Consider the following 22,255-nt stretch of genomic DNA (forward strand, 5'->3'; position numbering starts at 1 on the left):
GAAAGCTGTGGCTCCCTCTTTGTTGTGTTGTATGATAATAATAATAAAAGCCTCCATGATATTCTTACTGCAAATGAAATGCTGTACAGTAATAGGCTATCCTGGGCCTATTATTTATATTGCAAATAGTCTGAAAAAGAGATAACCTGTGGTTTTGTGCTGTATGCCTCTAAAGCCATATATCTGTCATGGGTCCATCTGGAAGCCCCAACTGTGACCAAGACCCCCTTCTAAATAGTCTCTGCCAAAGCCTTCATTTTTTTGCAGCTGTGAAACTGGCTGCTCCTCCTTGTGGGAGGAGGTAGACTACAAAGAGAACTTTTGAGCCATTGAAATGTATACAAAATAAAAACAGGAATATTTTGGGTGACTCAGAGAAACACACAGTTACTGTCGGCCTAAGTGGTACTATAAATTTGCATCTTAAAAAAGCTAACTCACTTGTGCGAGCTGGCATGGGAGGTAGGTGGAATTTTTAGCTTTTGTTGGTGTGACCTTCGCAGCTGCCATTAAATGCTGCAATACTGCTTTTCCTTCCTCTTGGCAGTGCTGTCAGCTGTGGGCATGGATGGGGCATGCTCCACGACTGCCTGATCAAATACCCAAGCCTGGTTTCTTTAGACAGTTTACTGCTGGCTGATCTGTTGACCTGCTGAAAGAGCTTCAGGCTAGGGAAAAGCAAGGTGTTTTGTAAAAGTGATCTGTTATTCGGTTAGAAAACTGTTACAGGTTGCTCAGAAAAGTGTTTGTGTTGGATCTAACACAGGTGTTTCTAGATCTTAGAAATCTGTGGCAAAGTGGTGCCTGCTGAGTTTGGAGAGGAATTTAAATTGAATCAATGTGAATTATGTGAGTGGGTCTGCTAACTGCATTTTAAGAGTTTTTCTGGGTTCTTTGCCACTAATAGGTTAGCCACCTGCAGTGGGCTAAAGCACAAGGATGCTGATGTACTATTTAGTACAGCTCAAATACCACAGCTCCTGCTGTACCTCAGATCACCTCTATGAAGCATAAATTAAAGTTCTGGAGTGATAACAACTTTTTTTATTCCCAAGTTTAATTGATGAAATATGAGAACTTCCTGTATCTGCATGAAGGAGACTAGCACACTGAACACCCATAACATCTTTAATTATTTTATGGTAGCGTGGTTTCTTTACATTTCCTTACTCTCCTACTATTCGTGGTTTTTACTTAAGGATACTTTATAGTGAAGAGAACCTACAGGCCATTCTTCTTCCAGACACACCATTTCTGTCTTTGTTTACAAGTCCTGGTGGGAGTTGTCCAAACCAGAGTATAGAAGAGCAGTCCTGCGGTTCCCATCCAGACTTCTCAGAAACTGTTAGTAAAGCCTAAAGAGAAAGGAAAGCCCCGTGGCCACAATTCCTACCCATGTGCTACTCTGATGTCTATTCTGCTTTCATTGGGATCTTAACTGGTAAATAAAGAGCAGAGGGCAGAGCCCCTGGGGTTAGGCTCTCCCTCAGAGATGGTTTTACTCTTGCATTGCTCAGAACCACGTCCAAAGAGCTGTCTGCAATCTCTCTTTAAGCCTTGCATGTCTGAGCTTTGGCTGGTTCAGCTGTCAGACGCTGAATGTCAAACCTAGGAGGCTGCTGCTTTTCCATGGAAACGCTCTGTGCAATTGCAGAAATAATCAGACATGTCTGGTGGTTGCTGTGCCTTATTGTTGGATGCTTCCAGACACTGAACTGAATTGTCCTACCTTGACAAACTGAGTTTTCAGCTAAAATCCAGCTCTGCTTTTGTCATCCCTCTTACTTTTTTATTGAATGCAAATGGATTGAAAAGCATTAGTGCCACAGTTTATTCTGCTGTTGGTATGTAAGCCCCTTGATGTTGGCTTTCCCTTTCTCTCTGTTCATGCACATCTTGCAAAAGCAGCTCCAGACCTCTTGCTTCTGGATAGGTACCATCAATACGAGCTGTCTCCTGCCTTGTACGTGCAAGGCCTGAGCTGCAGTATCCTCTTCAGGGAGGCTGTGCTATCATACATTCTCCTTAACAACTCTTCCGTGCACTATATTTTACTATTGACATACGAATATTCAATGTTTACAAAAAATCCTATTAACTAACTGTTTCTTTGTGATCATCAATTTCCAAGAGGATTGTCCTTACTAGAGAAAGGAGTTCTAATCTAGGGTCTTTGGCTTGATGGATTATTTATTTTTAAATTGCTTTTTACATAATTTACTTTCCATAATATTTTAAAATTATATTAATCAATGTGCCTGACTAACTCTAGATGTGCTTTGTTATTGGCTTTAAAGAAAAAACAATGTCCTTTTCTACAGGCATTACTAACTTGGAGGCACTACTAGTACAGCTCAGTGGGAGAGGTGCCGTAAAGTATTTGGAAACTAGAGTAATTCCAGTTTATGGAATAAGTGTTTCAGTGTATTGGGCTGGTGCTGTTCCTGATCTGAAAATAACTATCTTTGGAGACATAACAGCAGAAGTTTTATTTTTTCTACTTCTATAAGGAATTTAATTTCATAACTTGAAAGTTATTCTGGAGGACTGCCTATGAAGGAAGGATAACTTTCAGGCTTGTACACCAAATAGGTCACTAAGATGGCCTAGTACGAGCTCTGTCCATGTTTCTTTGTTGTCCTTTAATGATAGTTGCCAAAAATAAACATCCATAGAAACAGCTGTTGTAATATTGGAAGAATGATTGCTGCAATGGATGGAGACAGTCCATGTCACTGAACTGGTGAGAAGCAGATAGCTCATCTCCCTTCTGTGAATCCCACTTTTGTAAGCAGTAACAGTTTGGAAGGCAAAGGTTTATCACTCAAAACATTGACATCACTTAATCAAACAGTGGCCGTAAGAACAAGAGCAAAACAGTCGCTGCCCTTTCTCCCGCGCCCAGCACGCACAAGCTCCCAGGCTACATGGGCACCCTGTGAAAGAAGAAGAAACTCCATAGTCTTGTTTCTTTTGACATTGAGGAACCATGTGCCAATGCAAAACCGTAGGGTCTGAAAACACTTGGGAAGTAAGGGGAGTGCAACTCTCCAGGCATGAGGTCTCCATTTGCTTTATAACTGCAGAGGTGCTGCTGAGGAAGCATTTGCTGTCTGCAGGGCTTAATTCATTGCTTTCCTTCTGCAAAGTACCATGTTTTTTTAATTTAGGAAAACAGCCACTTGAGGTAAGACTGGAAGAACATCTCTGGCATAAAAAGGGATCTTAAAGGACCAGTGTGGAAGCCTTAGCCCTTCTGTGCTTATCAGGATATGTTAATTCTTGGGATGCTGGACAAGAGGAAATTTTACACATTTCAGCCCTTACCATTGCTTACAGAATATTTTTTTATACTCTTAAAAATGTAGACATCCTGTTTCCCTTGAAGTGGACTTCCTCAATAGCAGATGGTATCAAGTTAAAAGAAATACGTACATATTATGTTGAAGTTGCTTTCTTTTTAGAAACAAAGATGATACTATAATAGAGTAGATCAATGTATTGTATTGCTTTGTCTCTGGCAGTAACACACAGTTGGTACAAAGGTTGTTTTACTAGAACTCTAAAAACAGGTATGAGAAATGGGCAAAAGTTCAAAACCGTGCATGTGTGAGGCATGTGTGTCATTTACTTAGATGCTGTGATTGGCTTTATAAATAAAGCTTTCAAATCTTATGCAGAGAATGGAGACTAACTTCTGGCAATATGCCTTATTCTAAACCCACGTAACTTGTTCTGGATGAACAGATTTTAAGCGGTCATCACCAAAAAAAAATAACACATCCAATTTGAAAAGCATACATTTCTAAAGCCTAGTTTGAGTCTCCATCAACTTGAGTAAAATACCAAAGTCTTGGTCTATCAGATAGCAGCTGGGACTGGAAAAAGCTGAAGCACATGGTGTTATCGTTACAAAAGACAATTCCTTCAGTGGAATCAATTCAGGAGGCAGGATGTCAGCTTGTTGTTTATTTTTCGTTAATATCTTCCAGCTAAAACCAATTTATTCCTAAACTCCTATCTGTCTCAGACGGGGCCAAAGAATAAGAGGAGATGCCTAAGTTTCCTTTCCCTTGTCCACCCCTCCTCAAAAGAATTTTGGATGTGCTGTTTTCCTCTCCCTTTCAAGTAGTTTGATTGAAACATTTGTCAGATGTACAGAGGATACATGGAGCAACACTAAAAAAGTAACTTACCTATTGCTTCTGCCAAAATTTGTAGTGCATCCCATTGCCCCTTTCTTTGTGTGATGGCTGCTCCATCTAGTTTATTCAAATTTTTGCATTGTATTTGTGTAAAATCAGACTTAAGAATTACAGAAATTCCAAGTAAGAAGCTGAAATGGATTCAGACTGCTGTTGCCTTTATTCTGCTAGCAATTCTCCTATCAAGACTACGGCTAGTACTTGTTCAAAAACAGACGGTCTAAGTATTTTTGTCAGTGTCTGGAACAGGTTTTCCAATGCCAAAATTGCTTATAATATTTCAGTAAATGACACCATATTTTTTTTTAATACAAAGTTAGAATTAACATAAATCTAGGAGATTACTTTGTAGGAGGTGTCTTTCATGGAGGAAAAAAAACAACCTGAAACTGAACTTGAATCCCTGTAATTCTGAAGTCAGTCTGTCTGCCAAGAATTGTAATTGCTAGAGGTTTTTTCCAGAAATGCATAAATATGTAAAATCTATTAGTATATTAAAACTAATTTCTGAGCCATGGTCTTTATTTTTAAGAGGCAAAACAAGAAATGCTATCGGTGTGTTTCATAACGCCTAAATGCTGAAAAGTTTTTATTATTAACAATTGGCAAGTTAAATAGGAAATTGGCTTCCTTCCTTACATTATTTTACCGTTGTTGCTGATGGATGATTAGGTTTGGTGTCCGTGGTTGCTTAAGAAATTTTTGGTGATGTAAAGATTGCTTATTTAGAGGAATAAAATGGGTTTAATGGCAGCATGAGTCAGAATGATCTACTAGTCCTGGAGGGGAAGTTGGCAGACTTGGGTTTGGTCCCATGCCTGTCACTGGTACCCACAGCACCCTTGTGAGCTGCGTGAGTCCCCTCCGAAGTCTGGGTCCTCTTTAGCTGCCGTGCTTTCCATGGTGGGGACTCTCCTATGGCTTATGGGTACTTAAGCCCTGTCTGCAGCGATCTGAGGGGCTTCCAGTGTTAATGCGCTAGTAGTTTAATAGTGGTGTCTCTCACCAATACAAGAAAAACTTAACTGTGCTTGGTGTGAAATGAAACTAACTTCCTTATGCAGTGAGGATGAGGAAAACTGAAAATTTGGGGGTGGGGGGAAGAAAATTACTGAGCTCTGTGCCTGGAGCCACACAGAGGAAAAAGATGGGCGTTTTTGTAATGATAGGTTCCAGCACAGGGTTTTTCAGTCTTTTACAGGAACAAATGCTGCCCTGCAGGACCAACTACAAGATCAAAGGTGCCATTAAGGGTGAAAGGAAGCCATTTTCCCTTTTTCAAAAGAATAACTCAGCAGACCTAAGTTAGCATGTAGGAACTTGAAGTCCAAATTTGGCTCAGCTGAGTAAAATTACCCACGTTTTTTTGACGCACTGTTAGTCATACATGCTGCGTGGTTTTGAGAGTGAGGGAGAGAAAGTCTGAATGCGTCAACAGAGTCAGTCCACAGACTACCGTGCCGCGTGCTTTTTCACATCCAGTGGTTCGAACCTTAAATATTTTGAGACGTGGTGCTGTGCAACTCATCAGTATTTAAAGCCTTAATATGTTCTTTCAAAGCTCTTTCTATTTTGCAGACAAGATCATTATCAGTTGGTTAAGAAAAGCCACTTCCCTTTCCCCTCCAGATAATGTTGGTGGGAATTTCACCAAGCTGGTGCACGCCATCGGTGTAGGTGTGTAGCTGCGCAGGATCTGGCCTGGTGAGAGCAGTGGTTTCAGGCACAGCTTTGATGCAAAAAAAGGCTTTTCCAGACACGCCCCCCCCCGGCAGTCTGGTTGTGCAGCAGAGAGAGACAGCAGTTTTGCCTGCTGCTGAATCAGCATTGGTCTCGGCAGATGTGGAGCAGATAAGCCTGGCAGAAGCCCTAAGACCAAAAGCAAGGGGCTGTGCAGTTCCTGTTGAGGAAAACCCAGGCTGGGAGATTACAGTGTTCTTGAGGGGAGCAATTTCAAGGTCCGGGAGATAGAGATCAGGCAGCAAACTTTCCCATCGTGCTGAAATCAAATGCATTCGGGGGAAATAAGACTGCCTTCAGAAAACAATCTTGTCAGGGAAAAACAGTCATCCGCTAATTTCTCTGAGCCCTCTGTTTTAATAGTAGATGAAAACTCTCGCTAGCTTCACCTCCATCTTAGCATGTGTTTTACCCCCGCGCCCCCCTGCGCGACACGGGAATAGGCAGCGTCAAGGTTAAACCTGGTCTCAAGCTTTTGTTAAGGTGTTCTGCCTGCTTGCGAAGGCAAGGCACCTGCTAGGCATGCCCAGTGAGCGTTAGGAGCTGGCTCTCCCTTCACTAAGGCTTTGCAAGGCTGAAGCACAAAGAGCGCTTGTTGCCCAGTCCCCGAGAGTCTCCCAGTGCTACCACTAGCTGGGGAGGACTGGTTACCATGGAGGCTGCCATCTGTTCGCTCCCCGCTGGAATGTGATTATCCTTGCTGGGTTGGGAACCAGCAAAAGCAGGGGAGCGTGTGCTGTCGGCAATTATCTGCAATGGAGTGCGTTAATGGAAGGCTGGAATTAGCTAGCTGGAGGAGCACATAAAAGGATTTTACCAAAACTATTAATGATTTCTAGCCAAGAGGAGTAAGCTTTTTGCAAGGTCAGTACTAAATTCATTATGTATGTAGGTAGGTAATTTTTAATTGGTGCAGTGGCTTTATGATTTAAGGATGGTAGCACCACGGAAATAATGCTTATTGTTAAGAGGGTGGGGGGGGGAATTGTATTTTAAAGATCTTTGTTTGTCTGTTTCAGTTCAAGCAGTTTAATTTGGGGTTGTTAAAGTAGTAAGTCAGAACAATAACTGGCCAAACTGACACAAATGGAGCAATTCGTATCTCTTGTCTTTATGAAATGCGGTTCGCTGCCAAATCTGTTTGATTTACATGCCTTTTCACGCTGATTGCTTTTTGTCTGAGTGATTTCTTTTTGGATGTGATACATGTGTGGTTTTTGTATTGGCATGAAGGGTGAGATGAGGGGAAAATGTTCAAACAGAGCTGGCGATACAATAGATGTTTAGGGTGTTTTATGCAGTTTGCTCAGAGGAAGCAGCATAAGGGAGGCAGAATGCAGGAGCAGGTTTTCCACTCTTCGTTCCCACCCTCTGCCCCTCTTTCCAACTCCCCAACTGACCAAACATTTCAGACTCTTTCTCTTATAGAACTTAATTGTATGGAGACATGAGTTTTCAGGATACTCTGCAAATATTGTGTCTGTTTTGATGGCAGGATTTCATTTAAAGGGGAAAATAAAATTATAAATATATGCTTGTAAGGCTTTTGTGTCCTATAAAAGACATTTTTCGTTGTGCTGTGGTAGCTAGGAGTATTAATTTTTTTCATAATAAATGCATGATGAACATTTGTGTGCAGTTCAAATTACTGACTTAAACGAGGGGCATTAAAATTGATTTGTAGCCCAAATAGATAAAATGTTACTTCAGCAGATATTTTTAGTCACGTATGGGCTTTCCCTTTTGAAATAAAGCTCTTACGCTGCATCCTTCTTGCCAGGACTGCCATTTTTATTTGGTACAGGGGAGGACACTACTAGAGGCTTTTAATTAAAACTGTGTGAGTCCTAATCCCACCGATCTGCCCTCTGCTTTTATGCACTTAAAATGTCAGTGCGTTGGAGTCTGGGAGCAAAGTTACCAATGGAGTTAATAAGTCACGACTGCAACATATTTGACTAGGATGAATTTTTAACCTACAAGATGCTTTCCAAATCTTGGTCCCTAACAAAAGTGTGTGTGTGGGAGGTTGACGGGGGGGTTATTTCTTGGAGTACTTTACCTGTTTGTAGTGTATGAGCTTTTCCTGTGTTTGTGCGAGCCTGGTATATATACCTGAAGTCCTTTCAGACATCATGTCACACTCACATGTTGGTGGAACTGGGTGAGCACTCTTAATAGAAGCCATATCATCTTGTAATTAAAAAGAACCTTTTTTTTTTAACTGCTTCCTTCTCCAGAATTTAAGTATTGCATGGCCACTGAAGTGGGTGATTTATGCAAAAATTGCTTTTAATAGGCTGCAGTGCACTTATTCACACATGCAAGTTGCAGGTCTGTAATTCTGTTGTTAAAAAGAGCACAGGAGGCAGATTGGCTTTTGTGCTTGAAAAGAGATTAGACTTTCACCCTTCAGACCCTGTGCTGAACCTAGCTGGAGGGAAGGGCAACTGCCCCAAGGTTATTCATAGTAGCTGGTGTGGGATATGTTTCTGTTCCCCAGTCTGTTTCTAGTAAGATAGCTGTTGCCTACAGGATTCACTGTCACTGTGGTTGTGAATTAATGTCTCATGGGCAAGTCTTCACAGACAGCAACAATCATATCGACATAATGTAATGGCTTGTATACCCCTTCCGGAGGTGATTTCTCCTGATCGCTAGCTGATGGTGTGCTGAGAAGCTTGCTTTTCCACTGCCTTTGCTAAACCTGTTTCAAGGATAAATAGGGGACTTCACATTTGGCATTCTCCAGCTCTTATTATATTCTCTGATGAGCACCGTGTAAATATCCAAATAGTCTTGAGCAAACAATTTTTTTTATTTCCTTCTTGAATAGTCTATATGTGGTTGTTGAGTACTATTTTTTTTTTCTTATTAATTTTTACTTTAGGTCACTAGGTCAGCGTTGATTTGTGGATGCAGGATTTAAAGGCTAGACACTCTTTAATCCATTTGAGCATCTGGCCTCTCATAGTAGACATCCCATTTCCGTGTAACAGAACTGTTAAATGTCTGTTTGAAATTAATGATTTTTTTTTTTTAAGATTTTTTTTTTTATCTTTGGTGGATTATTACAAGTGGCTCTGATGTTTATGCTTAATGCAAACAAATGAGGGTCAGTGTAATCTGCTACATGATCACTTGAAGGAGATTTATTCTAAAACACAGACTTTGGGGCCAGCAGTGGTGATGGGTCATACTGAGTAGTGATTTGTTTTTAAGAGGGTAAGCTCAATTTAGGTAGATCATCTCACAAAAAAAGACATTTTGAATGAGCTCCCAACTAAATAGTGTCTAGAAATACAACCTAGTATACAGTGGGCTCATCATAATCTTGTTTATAATATCTGTACATACTAAGCTTTCAGGAAACTTGTCATTAAATGGTAAAATCCTGAGTCAATATATAGGAAGCTGGCTTGCATATAAATGGTCACAATTGTTTTCTTCAAACAGACAAGTCTTTCTGCTTTTCACTTGACACATGACTGTGGAATGCTGTTTGACATGACTTGGATTTATTTATACATTGTGTTCAGGCTGCTACTTGGCAGACCTTTTAAACATGCTGAGTTTTCAATGCACTTTTTTTTGTGCTGTTTACTTGTGTATTCTGAACATTAAAACAAACAGACAAAAAAGCCCAGGCTCTGTAGTGCCTCCTTATAGCAGCGTGGCTATTTGAAGGTTAAAGCCTGCAGCTCCCTCTGAAGGGTCAACTGTTTTGGAAAGTCCTGGTGCCTGTTTACAAACTGTTCTCTTCGCAGCTCCCATGAAATAATGGAGTCCTCAGGATGCTGGGTGTGGGAGGATAAACCTGCTGACACAGGCACTGCTGCTGTTAGTCTGTTTGCCGGGCCCTAGTCATGTAAAATTGCTTGTGTCTTTTATGCTTTGTATGGGTGGGGGCAAAACGCAGGCATTAACACTTTTTTCACGATGCTAGAAATTGCTGTACCAGATTTTAGAAAACATCAAATTTGTTGAATTTGTTCTAAAGCAGATCACTGTACTAAATCGGTGCAGTGAGACTGTAAGTAACAAAATGTGAGGGACTAGCAATGTGCACATTAATGACAGGTCTATGAGTTGTGGCAGGTTTTTTCAGTCTTTCCTAGAGGGGCTTACATTTAGTACAGAAGTACTTTTGTCCTTCCTAGTTGAAGAACCAGAAGACTCAGAGCTGGTCTGCAAATGATCTCAGAAAACATTCCTCCCAGGTAATCCTTGTTCACAGCTGGGAGAAGAACAGGGTGGGGATAAACAACTGCATGCCAGCAACAGAGTATCTTGAAGTGGAATTATTTCTAAGTTTTTTCTCAGTTCATCCGGTTGTTTTTACTATATGCAATAATAAGCTGTTCATTTTAAGTGTAAAAATACTACTTAACTGACTTATACTGACTTAACTGACTTACTCCTTAACTTGACTGATAGAGACATGGGCATTGTTTACTTTTTGATGAATATCTGAGAAAAGTGAGTACTTGAGTACATTTGGGAATGTGGAGCTCAGGACTGGAAGGAGCTGTTTGGTCACTGAGGAGTTTTTGTGTGGGTTTTTCCCCCGCCCTCCTCAGTCACAGGCAGCCATAAAACTTAAGTCTCATTTAGATGTTCAGTAGACTTTTCTTCTGGCACACTGAGAATTACGGACTGTTACTGGCTATGGGAAACAAACTTTAAACAAAACTTTAAACTGTAGTAAATGACCCAAAGCCAATGTTATACTATGCTTCAGAAACCCAGCAAGAAAGATTGAAGTCATTGCCAATGTCATGAGATCACTGTTAGCAGAAAACTTAAGCAGGCACTTGAGAAATGCGCTCTACTGTTAGCATGATGCTTACCTGAACTCAATAGCCACAACCAGTCTCCAGTGCTTCAGAGGAAAGGGAACCCAAAGCAGCCAAATTTTGAATCAGAGGGAAGAATAGTCTAGTCCTGATAGATGGCTACTAGAAGTGCTTTTCCAAGTAGAAGTGCTTTTCTAACTACTGATCTTTGGAGGATCCTTCACTGCAGCTTTTTTTATGCTTGTTCTCGACTATCTGTAGACATCTGCTGGCTTGTGTATCCTGTGGACTGTACTTTGGTGCTGTGGTTTTCCCACCACCACAGAAGCGCTTTACCTTCATGAAGATTGTATAGATACAGCTAACCCTGGTATTGAAGAGTGTTGCAACTTGTCTGTTCCACTCACATTTGTAGTAACACTTATTGAAGAAAAAAAAAAAAATCCATGTTCAGGTGCCCAATTAAGTAGTGTTGTGGTTGTTACAGTTCTGAGTATCTGGTTTAGATTTGATAGCTAAGATTGAAACAAAGTATTGTGCCAGCCTTATTAGCAAAGGTTCATGAACTGGGGATTGAGGCTTCAGAAGACCTGAATTCCAGTCTCTTCTACAGCTAAAGGTTTTGTTTTGCAGGCATTGAGTAGTGCCATGGGTGGTGGTGTAGTGTATTCCCTGGAGTGGTGTCAAACATAGCTGCTGTTTGAGTAGTAGAAGGAAAATTAGCTCAAGAGCTTGTAATATTACTTGCAAGAACAAGTTGATTCTGTAATGAGTTATTCCTGCAGGGCATGACCTGAACTTATCACTTGGAATTTTTCTTCCTAGTATCTTCTCAGCCCCAGCATCTCTTGTGTGCTCCTACAGCCCTGTCCCATTTCCTACACAAGTTAACTTTTTTTTTTTTCCCCCTTCCCTTTCTTAAGGAGGTCACTGATGCTCAGGAAGATGAGTGAAAGCATGAAGTGCCTTTTCTGTAATTCAAAATAGTTTGATGGCTTCCCATATCATGCTTGCAGCAGTTACATTGAGACTGAGATCAATTACCTAGAATAAATAATTTGATGCTAGTTTTACTAGCATTCAACATGGTCAAGTATTGTATACCTGTTGTTAAGCTCCCTAAAATATCACAAGGGTTCATAGGTAATACAAGATTACCTGTTGCCTTTCTTTAAAGATCCTGTGCTACTTTTCTTTACAGCTGTAATAGTTCTCTGGCAGTTCTATGTGCCAAGGCAGTTTTAATGTCTGTTCTCTTCAGTAGCTCTTGTTCACACCATTGCTTGGGGCCTTATGTTGCTGTTATGTCTTGGCCACCCACTGTAATGCAACTGGCAAGTGTTTTTGTCCATGGGCTTGTCAAGATTTCTGTGCGTAAGTCAGTTTTAACTGTGGAAGCTGCTACAAACAATCTCTTAGATAGCTGCTGTATATGCCAAAATAAAATGGAAGATTTAGTGGTGGAATTAAGGCTTTACCTGAGAACTGAAACACAACAGTTAAAATCTAATTCAATGAAATACTCACAGTTAGCAGTGTGAGTACTGTTTGCCCTTAGTAAAGAGGGCAATGCTGCACCCCTCTGCTGTCTGCTAGCATCCTGTTATTTTGGGTGAATGCTCTTTTTAAAAACTTAGTCTAGAACACTGTAGTTGAAGCACCTTGCGCACCAATTTTTCCCCATTTTACCAATTGTTCTGCAAGCCGTGGCCTGGTGTCTGCCATAACAGGTTAATTACTGCTTGCATTTTTTTTTTGTGTGTGTGTGTATGTGTTTATAAAGCTGATTTTATTGATTGTAAAACATCATCTTTCTAAACAATTGACTTAAATTTTCCAGACTTGTCTTATTGCTGATGTTACTTGTCTTATTGCTGATGTTTCTCTGGTTTGACTGAGAATATTCCAGAATTTTCCTACTGTTGAAAAATTCTGAAAACTATAGACTGCTTTTTTGCTTGGTGCTTAACACAGGAGTAAAACTTCAGTTGGTAGCTGAGGGCTTTTTTTTATGTATGTGTGTGTCTTCTGTGGAATGTCTTCAGCTTGTGTGAGTAGAAGTGTGATATTTCTGCAATCTGATATAGGCATTTTCAGTGCAAAACAATGCATAGGACACAATCATGATGAGAGGGAAAAGCTGCTCAATCAAACGTGATCTACTTACAGTTCTTTGAGACTGTAGTCTGTCGTGTTTTGATGGAATAAGATTTTCTTTGTAGATCACTGAAACTGCTTTAATCCAGTCTATTGCAAAATCGGGTGGCATTTTAGAATCTTTTTCTGTAAGAAAGACAACAAGGAAACTTGTCCGTGTCTGTTTTATAGCTGGCATCATCTCTGATTCTAGGTTTTTAGAGTTCATAGATAGCAGTACAAGAACCGTGGGGAAAAGCTTATTGATTGCTTTTGTGTTAAAATAAATGATGAAAAGCTGTTACCGTCTGGCTGATGAGGTCTGGGGTGTGGATAGCAATAATTTAAAGGAAATTATAGTTTCATTAGTGTAGATGTGGTCTCTGTGAAGGCTGTGTTTAACTATCAGCACAACTTCACTATGTAAAACAGAGTCACAACTGTCTCTGATCTTGCACCCTTATTGCACCAAAAGCTGAAATACACTTCTACACTCTTGTATTTGTAACCCCTGTCTGTACTGTTACCTTCCTTTTTTGAAAGAAATTGATTTGAGGAATTCCTTTTGATTACTTTTCTCTGGTCGCTTGAGATAAGCAAGGCTGGATGGACTGGAAAAAAGCAGTACTATGTATGAATGGCAGGGGAGAAAAAGCTCTGTAAAGAAGGTCCCGATTTGCTGACAATCCTATATGTACTAGATTAAATTGACTCTAACAGGACAAAGTTAGGAGACTAAAGCTGTTTATATATTTGAGGCAGAAGGAAATAGTCATGAACAGATACTGGAATTCTTTGTCCTGAGACCTGATTTAGTGAAAGATGTCCCTTCCCATGCAGGGGAGCTGAACTTTAAAGCTGATCTTTAAAGGTCCCTTCCCACCCAAACCATTCTATGGTTCTATGATTTTTAGGAACTGATGTGTTCTGGAGAAAGTTAATCTGATGCTTTTTGTAATGTGACAGGGAGGACAGAGAAAGGTGGAAGGGGAAGGGCAAATGTGTTGTGCCTTCAAGTTTCTCTTCCCCAGAAGCATGGAGTCAGAGTTAAGGTAGTTAATACTAGATTGAAAATGCCCATATTGTCACATATTCTGTGCAAGAAATATAAATGGGATTCAGAAAAAGACTAAACAAATTCATGGTGAATTTCCAGCAGCTGGTAAAACATGGTTGCACAAATGCATCTGCTGATGTGCGTGATCCCTAAACAACTGATGCTGGAAGCCATGGGGATTGAGGGGAAAGATCATTGTGTGTTTGCTGCCTTCTACTGTAGGTTACCCAAACATTTGCTACTGCTTCTTTTCAGACACAGAATATTTGATTGAATCGTTTTTTAATTTATTTTTTTTTCCTGACCACTGTTCATATGCTCTTATCTACTCCAGAAATGTACCGATATATTCCACTCTGTTTATTGTGAATCTTCCATCCTGTTTTTTATTAACTCAGACCAAGAATAATTTGTACTTTATTTTTAGTATCTATCACTGCCCAAACTTGTTTTTTATATGGAAGCAAAATCACGGTCACTGCATTCTGACCTGTTTCACTTGTGAGTCTCTGTACTGTTTGGATTTCTAATGTGGCAGGGGTAATTAAGTTATGGATTCAGCCTTTCACTGTACTGCTGAATCTAAGGAAAATCCTGTGTGATGGTCTTCCTTGCTTGGGTTGTGGGGGTTTTGGGGGGTACATGTGTGTTTTGTGTATGTCACCAAAAGCTAAATTAACTGGAAAATGAGAATGTGTGCTCTTAAGCTGTTTTGCAAAGATGTTATGTGAGTGACATGTTTAATCTGTGAAGGTGAATAAAGACAGGTGGCACAACACTATTAAGGTAGGTCACAAGCTTTTTCCTCTTCCCTTTTTTCTACCTTTCCTTAAAGAAGGGTGTGGGTTTCTGTAGTCACAGCTACAATATGGTCCCCAACTGGTGGGGCACCAGAGCTGCTTTCCTGGCCTAGCACCGCCCAGCTCTGCTGGTCTAGCTCTATGTCCCGGCTGGCAGGAGAGCACAGTGGCAAGCGGGAATGGCACTGTCGGAGGTAATACTGCCGCTGGGGAAGAGGCAGCAGCTGTGGTGGAGGCGGGAGGCCTGAAGAAACAGCATTCTCAAGGGGGAAGGCATGGGAAGGAGAAAGCAACGAAGACGATGTGAGAAAAGGCAGAGCTGCAGGGCCAGAGGGTCTTCTCTTTGTATTTATTTGCTAACTGTGTGTTAGTGTAATAGAATGGATAACACTATAAATAGTAATTGCCTCTTCCCTAAATCATAACATGAAGCTTTCTCTCAATTTTGTAATATATATACATATAAAAAGGAGGTATAAGAAACAGTGAACTGTTAAGCCATGTTTTTAAACAGGAGAATTGGCAAATCAAACCCAGTTTGATAAAGGCAAAACCTTTGACCACTTCCCCCATCTAAAACCAAAAATACTTTAACAATTGCAGATCTTTCTTTGCTAGAGAAGATTAATTGAAAAATGAACCACAGGTTCCTGGATTATTTTTTTTAAGTATGGGAAATACTTTAAGCTACAGAAAAACAGCTTTTTATGGTTAGTATAAAACATACAATTGCCATAGCAAAAGCACTCCTTTTGTAAACGCTAGTAGAATATATGTCAGTGATGTGGCGCTCAATGATCTTTAATATAGTTTTTTGATTTTGTAGAACTACAACCATTTAATTATTTGGAGAGTTTTGTAGTTGCTTGTATTACTCTTATGCTTGGGCTAAATTGCAGACACCAAGATGCTACAATGACAAATGCTGTACAAATGTAGGACAAAAAGGCAAGCTTTTCCCCTAAGAACTTTTATTATGTGTCCTTTGGGTTTTTGTGCAGCCACAGGCTTTCCCTTTGGGGCATGTGATACAGGTGAGCTGGAAGAAAAGAAAAAAAAAAAAGATGGAAAAATACTGCTATTTACTTTCTAATTATGACATGGTAGTTGTTCTTCACACCTGCCTTGCAATTGCTTGTCTTAAATCTCCTTGCAAGTGAACCAGGAGAGCTAGGGGAGGGAGTGGTGGAAGTGTTTTTGATTTCAGAACTGGGAGGGAAAGTGCCATTTCAAGAAGCTTGTTTCTGTTTGGGCTGCAGATCCAGAGTCACCCATAGCATTTCTCACTTTGTTGGGGCTAGTTACCCATCTTTTTAAGGTACTACTGTTACTTTTCCTTGTTGCAGTAGTCTTGAATATCCATTCCTAAACTCCCTCCCCACCCAGCTCACTTCTGTGTGGACTTTTCCTCCTCCCTCCTTTTCCTGGTGGTCACTTGTTTCTGTAGGTCATTTGCTTAATCTAGACATCTTTTCCCCATCTTTTTATTCATTATATACCTGAAAATCTTGAGTTGTCCTACAGCTGTTTCTTCCTTCCTTACATGCCTCTGTGGCAAAGCTTGAAGGATGCAGCTTAACAAGACAGCAAATAACTAGGTCTGCTTCCTGGAAGGATTTTGTTCTTCTCTCTCACTTTCTCCTTCTCTTGACACTGATGCTCATCTGACCCCATGGGTTACCTCAGCCTGCTAAGTTAACAGAACAATCCAAAAGAAAATAAATGCATTTCTGGCAGATAGCAAGCTGAACGGGCTTGCTGCAGTGCCAGACAAGATCCAGTGTAAGGAGTAAAACCAGACTCACTAGAGAGAAGCCTGGGGGTGGCACACCAATGTTTGAGGGACGGTGTGCTAGTGAGGTCCTTCAGTCTGCTGTCTCAGTGGAGGTAGGGGATGGAGGTCCATGTGGCAGCAGACACAAGGGTTATTGATGTGTTAGAAACCGTGGAAGTGCCTGAGAATGGTTGTGCCGGAATTAGGGCTTCTCCTGCCAAAAAGGTGGTGGGATCAGTAGCCCAATTGAAGTGCATTTACACCAATGCATGCAGCATGGGCAGCAAACAGGAGGAGCTGGAAGCCATTGTGCTGTAGAAAAACTATGATATAGTTGCCATCACAGAAACATGGAGGGATGACTCACACAACTGGCATGCTGCAATGGATGGCTATAAACTCTTCAGAAGGGGTAGGCAAGGGAGGAGGGGCAGTGGGGTAGCCCTGTGTGTTAGGGAGTGTTTTGATTGTCTAGAGCTTAATGATGGTGACAATAGGGTTGAGCGTTTATGGATAAGAGGGGAAAGGCCAACAAGGCGCAGATATCATGGTGGGATTCTGTTATAGACCACCCAACCAGGATGAAGAGGCAGATGAAATATTCTATAAGCAGCTGGGAGAAGTCTCACAATCGCTAGCCCTTGTTCTTGTGGGAGACTTTAATTTACTAGATGTCTGCTGGAAATACAATACAAAGGAGAGGAAACAGTCTATGAGGTTCCTGGAGTGTGAAGATAACTTCCTGACACAGCTGGCGAGTGAGCCAATTACGGAGGGTGCCCCACTGGACCTGTTGTTTGTGAACAGAGAAGGACTTGGGGGTGATGTGATGGTTGGAGGCCATCTTGGGCATAGTGATCGTGAAATGATAGAGTTTTGATTCTTGGAGAAGTAAGGAGGGGGGTCAGCAGAACTGCTACCTTGGACTTCTGGAGGACCAACTTTGGCCTGTTTTAGGAGACTGGTTGACAGAGTCCCTTGGGAGGCAGTCCTGAAGGGCAAAGGAGTCCAGGAAGGCTGGATATTCTTCGAAAAGGAAATCTTAAAGTTGCAGGAGCAGGCTATCCCCATATGCCAAAGGGCAAGTTGGCGGGGAAGAACACTGGCCTGGCTGAACAGAGAGCTTTTGCTGGAACTCAGGAAAAAAAAAGGAGAGCTTATGACCTTTGGAAGAAGGGGCAGGCAACTCAGGAGGACTACAAAGATGTCATGAGGTTATGCGGGGAGAAAATTAGAAGGGCTAAAGCCGAATTAGAACTTAATCTCGCAACTGCCATAAGACAATAAAAAATGTTTCCATAAATACATTAGCAAAAAAAGGAGGGCTAAGGAGAATCTCCATCCTTTATTGGATGTGGGGGGAAACATAGTGACAAAGGATGAGGAAAAGGCTGAGGTACTTAATGCAGCTTTTGCCTCAGCCTTTAATAGTAAGACCAGTTGTTCTCTGGGTACCTGGCCCCCTGAGCTGGGAGACAGGGATGGGGAGCAGAATGAAGCCCCCATAATCCAAGGGGAAATGGTTAGCGACCTGCTGCACTACTTAGACACACACAAGTCTATGGGGTTGGATGGGATCCACCCCACAGTAGTGAGGGAGTTGGCGAAGTGCTAACCAAGCCACTTTCAATCATTTACCAGCAGTCCTGGCTAACCGGGGAGGTCCCAGGAGGTTAGCAAATGTGACACCCATCTACAGGAAGGGCTGGAAGGAGGATCTGGGGAACTACAGGCCTGTCAGTCTGACCTTGGTGCCGGGGAAGGTTATGGAGCAGATCATCTTGAGTGCCATCACACGGCATGTACAGGACAACCAGGTGATCAGGCCCAGTCAGCATGGGTTTATGAAAGGCAGGTCCTGCTTGACTAACCTGATCTCCTTCTATGACAAGGTGACCCGCTTAGCGGATGAGGAAAAGGCTGTGGATGTTGTCTGTGTAGACTTTAGTAAAGCTTTTGACACCGTTCCCCACAACATTCTCCTGGAGAAACTGGCTGCTCATGGCTTGGATGGGTGTACTCTTCGCTTGGTAAAAAACTGGCTGGATGGACCCCCAGAGGGTTGTGGTGAATGGAGTTAAATCCAGTCGGCGGCAGGTCACAAGCGGTGTTTCCCAGGGCTCAGTACTGGGGCCAGTTCTGTTTAATATCTTTATCAATGATCTGGATAAAGGGATCGAGTGCACCCTCAGCAAGTTTGCAGATGACACCAAGTTGGGAGGGAGGGTCGATCTGCTCGAGGGTAGGAAGGCTCTACAGAGGGATCTGGACAGGCTGGATCGATGGGCCGAGGCCAATTGTATGAGGTTCAGCAAGGGTCAGTGCCGGGTCCTGCACTTGGGTCACAACAACCCCATGCAGCGCTACAGGCTTGGGGAGGAGTGGCTGGGGGGTGCTGGTCAACAGCTGGACGAATATGAGCTGCCAGTGTGCTCAGGTGGCCAAGAAGGCCAACGGCATCCTGGCTTGTATCAGAAATAGTGTGGCCAGCAGGAGCAGGGAGGTGATCGTCCCCTGTACTCGGCACTGGTGGGGCTGCATCCGAGTACTGTGTTCAGTTTTGGGCCCCTCACTACAAGAAGGACCTTGAGGTGCTGGAGTGTGTCCAGAGAAGGGCAACAAAGCTGGTGAAGGGTCTAGAAGGTCTGCAGTTTTACTATCTGCCCATGGTGATAAGAGGCAGGAAGCCCCCATTGTGTCCTCAGTTACAATCAACAGAAACCACAAAGCACCAGTGGTAGGCCTTGCTTGAGCTCTTGCACAGCACTCAGAAATAAAGTGGAGGATAGTCATCACTTCAGTACAGCAAGAAGGCGGAGGTAGGAAGGGCAGATGGTCAGCTTCTGTTTAGTATGCCTGGGGCAGTGCAGCTTTCTCCCAAATTTTGACCTAGACCAGTGTATGCTTCTGCATATCTGCAGTTCCAAAGGTGTCCTTTGTTTTGTGTGCCTGCACCCCAAGTGAATTTTCAGAATTTTTTTTTTTTTTTGCCTTGTTACAGAAGTATCTGTTCAAAACTACAGTATTTAGCAAGTTGTGTGCTTTGGAATTTTTTTTTTTTTTAAGGTATGGTTTATGTCCAGCCATCCTTCTGCATAAAATCACTTGTTATTGGTTTTAGACTATCCCAAGAATCATGAAAAGTGAAGCACATGGAAGATCTGACAGAAGTGGGGGTCACTTTGGGACAAGGGTGTGTGGTGTCTCAGTAGCTAATCCCATTGCCCGAAGAATAGCTGGGAGCCAAGTTGAACCCCTCTGCAGACTACTGCTGGGCTTTTGAGAGAAGCTTTTAATAGCACCTCAGAAGCTATTTTGGGATAAGGACAAAGCATGCTTTCATTTTTGCCCAGGACCAAACTGCTGTGGTTTTGAAGTACTGGGGAGTAAGGAAGAAGGGAGGGGGGTACATAAGTGTGAGTCAACCACACCTACTTTATGGGAGCCCTGTGAAAGGTGCCGCCTTAGTTGTGGTTTTACATCTCTCTCGGACTCATTGAGAAGTCTAAAGATCTCTCACATGGAAAAAAAGTTGGGGGTCCTTTCAGTGCAGAGTACTGATACACTGAAATTCAGAAGTGCTCATGCTGCATTCTGTGCTAGGGCGATATGTGGGTTACTGATCCTTTGGGTGGGACAAAAATCACTCTCCGTCACTGGCTTGCAGAAACTTCATATTGTGTCCTGATGCAGCATCGTCAGCAAACCTCGTCAAACACTTTGTGCCTGAAGTGAGTCTGCAGTAAGGAGGAGCCAGCTGAAGTCAGCCATGCTGAATGCTGGGCTGTGATTCACTGTCACATGAGCTAATTTTTTTTTGGGGGTGTGTTTCAGTGTGGCATGCTGCCCATGTAGCTCTGTAATGTTTAGCCAGGTTTCCTAACAGTACTTATGTGACTTCCTTCTCAACTCCAGCTTCATCACATTAATAATATTCAAATGAGTCAGGCACATACTTTGAGTCCCCTTATCTGCAAAATAGGGAAAACACTGAGAGAAAGCTTGTGACGTTTAGTTTGAAGAATGCTTAGAGGTGGAAAACAAAGTGCAGTGTATTTATTGTGAGATGTTTGTAAAAACTTCTAATTATTGGAGTGGTGAAGTTATACATGAGCCAAGAATTTTGATTTGAGGTAACTTAGTTTCATAGAACTAGTCTGCTGTGCAAGTCTCTGGACTAAAAACATGCTGGTTTTAGTTTCTGTAGTTATTTTATTCATACTAAATGACAGCAACTACTCATCTTAGTAGTATGATTTTAATTACCCACTGATGAGAACGTTTTACTTAACTGTTTTTTCTCCATGCCTCTTCATCTGCTTTTTAGAAAAGTTTAATAAAACTAACTTTATTTTTTAATTAACTTTAAAGAAAAGTTCATAGGCATGTTATGGTGACAGCTAAGACTTAGCTGCACCTATTGTCAATGAGTTTTCAACTAATACTTGCCAATATAACTGTATTGCGCTGTTTGTAGTTTGCATGTTTCTGCTCCTAGAGTAAGCAAAGTTGGATATAAAACTCATGTGAAACCAGGGGAATCGGTTAACGAGATGTCCCCATTGTATCGGTTTTAATCTCTCCCAAATCCCCTTATCTGCTACTAATCAAATAAAGATAAAACAATTAATATTCTACCTTTTTTTAAGAAGGAGGAGTTAAGCATGTGTTTTAAAGATGGGCTTTGACAACGTCCTTATACCTGTTTTAAGGTTGCTCCTCCTGGAAATGAAATAAAATCCAGAGTTTCCTTCTTGTGTGTAAAATTCCTTCTCTCTGCTTGAGCGGTAGCAGAGCTGTGGTTACTCTCCATGGGCTGTTGTGAGCCAGGGGTTTGCCTGTGTGGTCCAGGGCGGACCTTTTGGGGCTGGTTGGAGCTCTGACCTCTTGCCTGTTCTCTGCCTTGTCCTGTGCGGCAGGGATGGACAGAGAGCAAGAGTCTGGTAGCTCAAATGTCATCCCTCCCACATGCATCATGTTACAAAGTTTGTCACAGTTATTATATGTGTTTCCCCAAAAGGGAGACTTGATTTTCTGTCCGGCTGCTACTTTTCCTTGTGTGATCCCTTCTCTTCTCTTTTTCCTTACAATGGTCAGTAACTAGCATTTATGTAGCTGCTTAGCTGAACTAATTGCTTCTTGTATTATTTTGTAGCCATTTGTCTTACAGTTTTCCAACCTACTGTGTTGCTTGTGTGAAAATTGAAAATTGTATTGCTGATTCCATCTGAATTTAAAGTCTGTCATGTATGACAGGCATTATCCGTGGTTTTCCTGGGTTGGGAAGAGTATACCAGGCTGAAGAAAGGCTGACAAAGCCTCACTGGCAGGTGGACGAACCAGGCTGGGTGGGTGGGCAAAGTGGTTTGTTTCAAATATGGGAAACTGAGCAGAAACTTTATCTTCTCTGCAAAAGCTTTTCTGGAGAGAGAAGGTGTTCTGTTGTAGATGTACTTCATGTGGAAGCCCAAGCAAGGGGGCAAGCTTTGAACTCCTGGAGGTGAACTTCAAAATAGAAATCTAACCTATGCATTGGAGTTCTCTTAGTCTGGTTATGAAACTCATCTACTGTTATTTTTTGTTTTAATGATGTGTTGGTGACCTGGGTGAATAAAATTTGTATGTGTCTTTAAGGAGCCTGGGATTACTTGCTAGAAGTACAAAGGATGGGGAAATGCAAGTTGCTAGCCCAGCAGCTTAAAAATAAATGCTCAAAACAAAAACAACACATGCAAATCTTGGTTAAA

The 22,255-nt window shown here is 41.8% G+C and overlaps 1 protein-coding gene across 4 annotated transcripts in view; it reads left to right on the forward strand.

The window, feature by feature from the left end:
* FGD4 (FYVE, RhoGEF and PH domain containing 4) overlaps nt 1-22,255 on the forward strand; it is a 113,189-nt gene that overhangs the window by 33,564 nt on the left and 57,370 nt on the right. The window contains exon 1 of one of the 4 annotated variants that reach the window (XM_052789674.1): nt 6,499-6,809. The exons of 2 other annotated variants lie outside the window; for them this stretch is intronic. The gene's annotated coding sequence lies outside the window, so the exon portion shown is untranslated. Of the gene's footprint in view, nt 1-6,498; nt 6,810-22,255 lie in introns of those variants that run through there. One more of the 4 variants, XM_052789676.1, reaches the window with a different exon arrangement.

Source organism: Harpia harpyja, chromosome 6 (assembly GCF_026419915.1).
Source record: "Harpia harpyja isolate bHarHar1 chromosome 6, bHarHar1 primary haplotype, whole genome shotgun sequence".
Classification (NCBI taxonomy): domain Eukaryota; kingdom Metazoa; phylum Chordata; class Aves; order Accipitriformes; family Accipitridae; genus Harpia; species Harpia harpyja.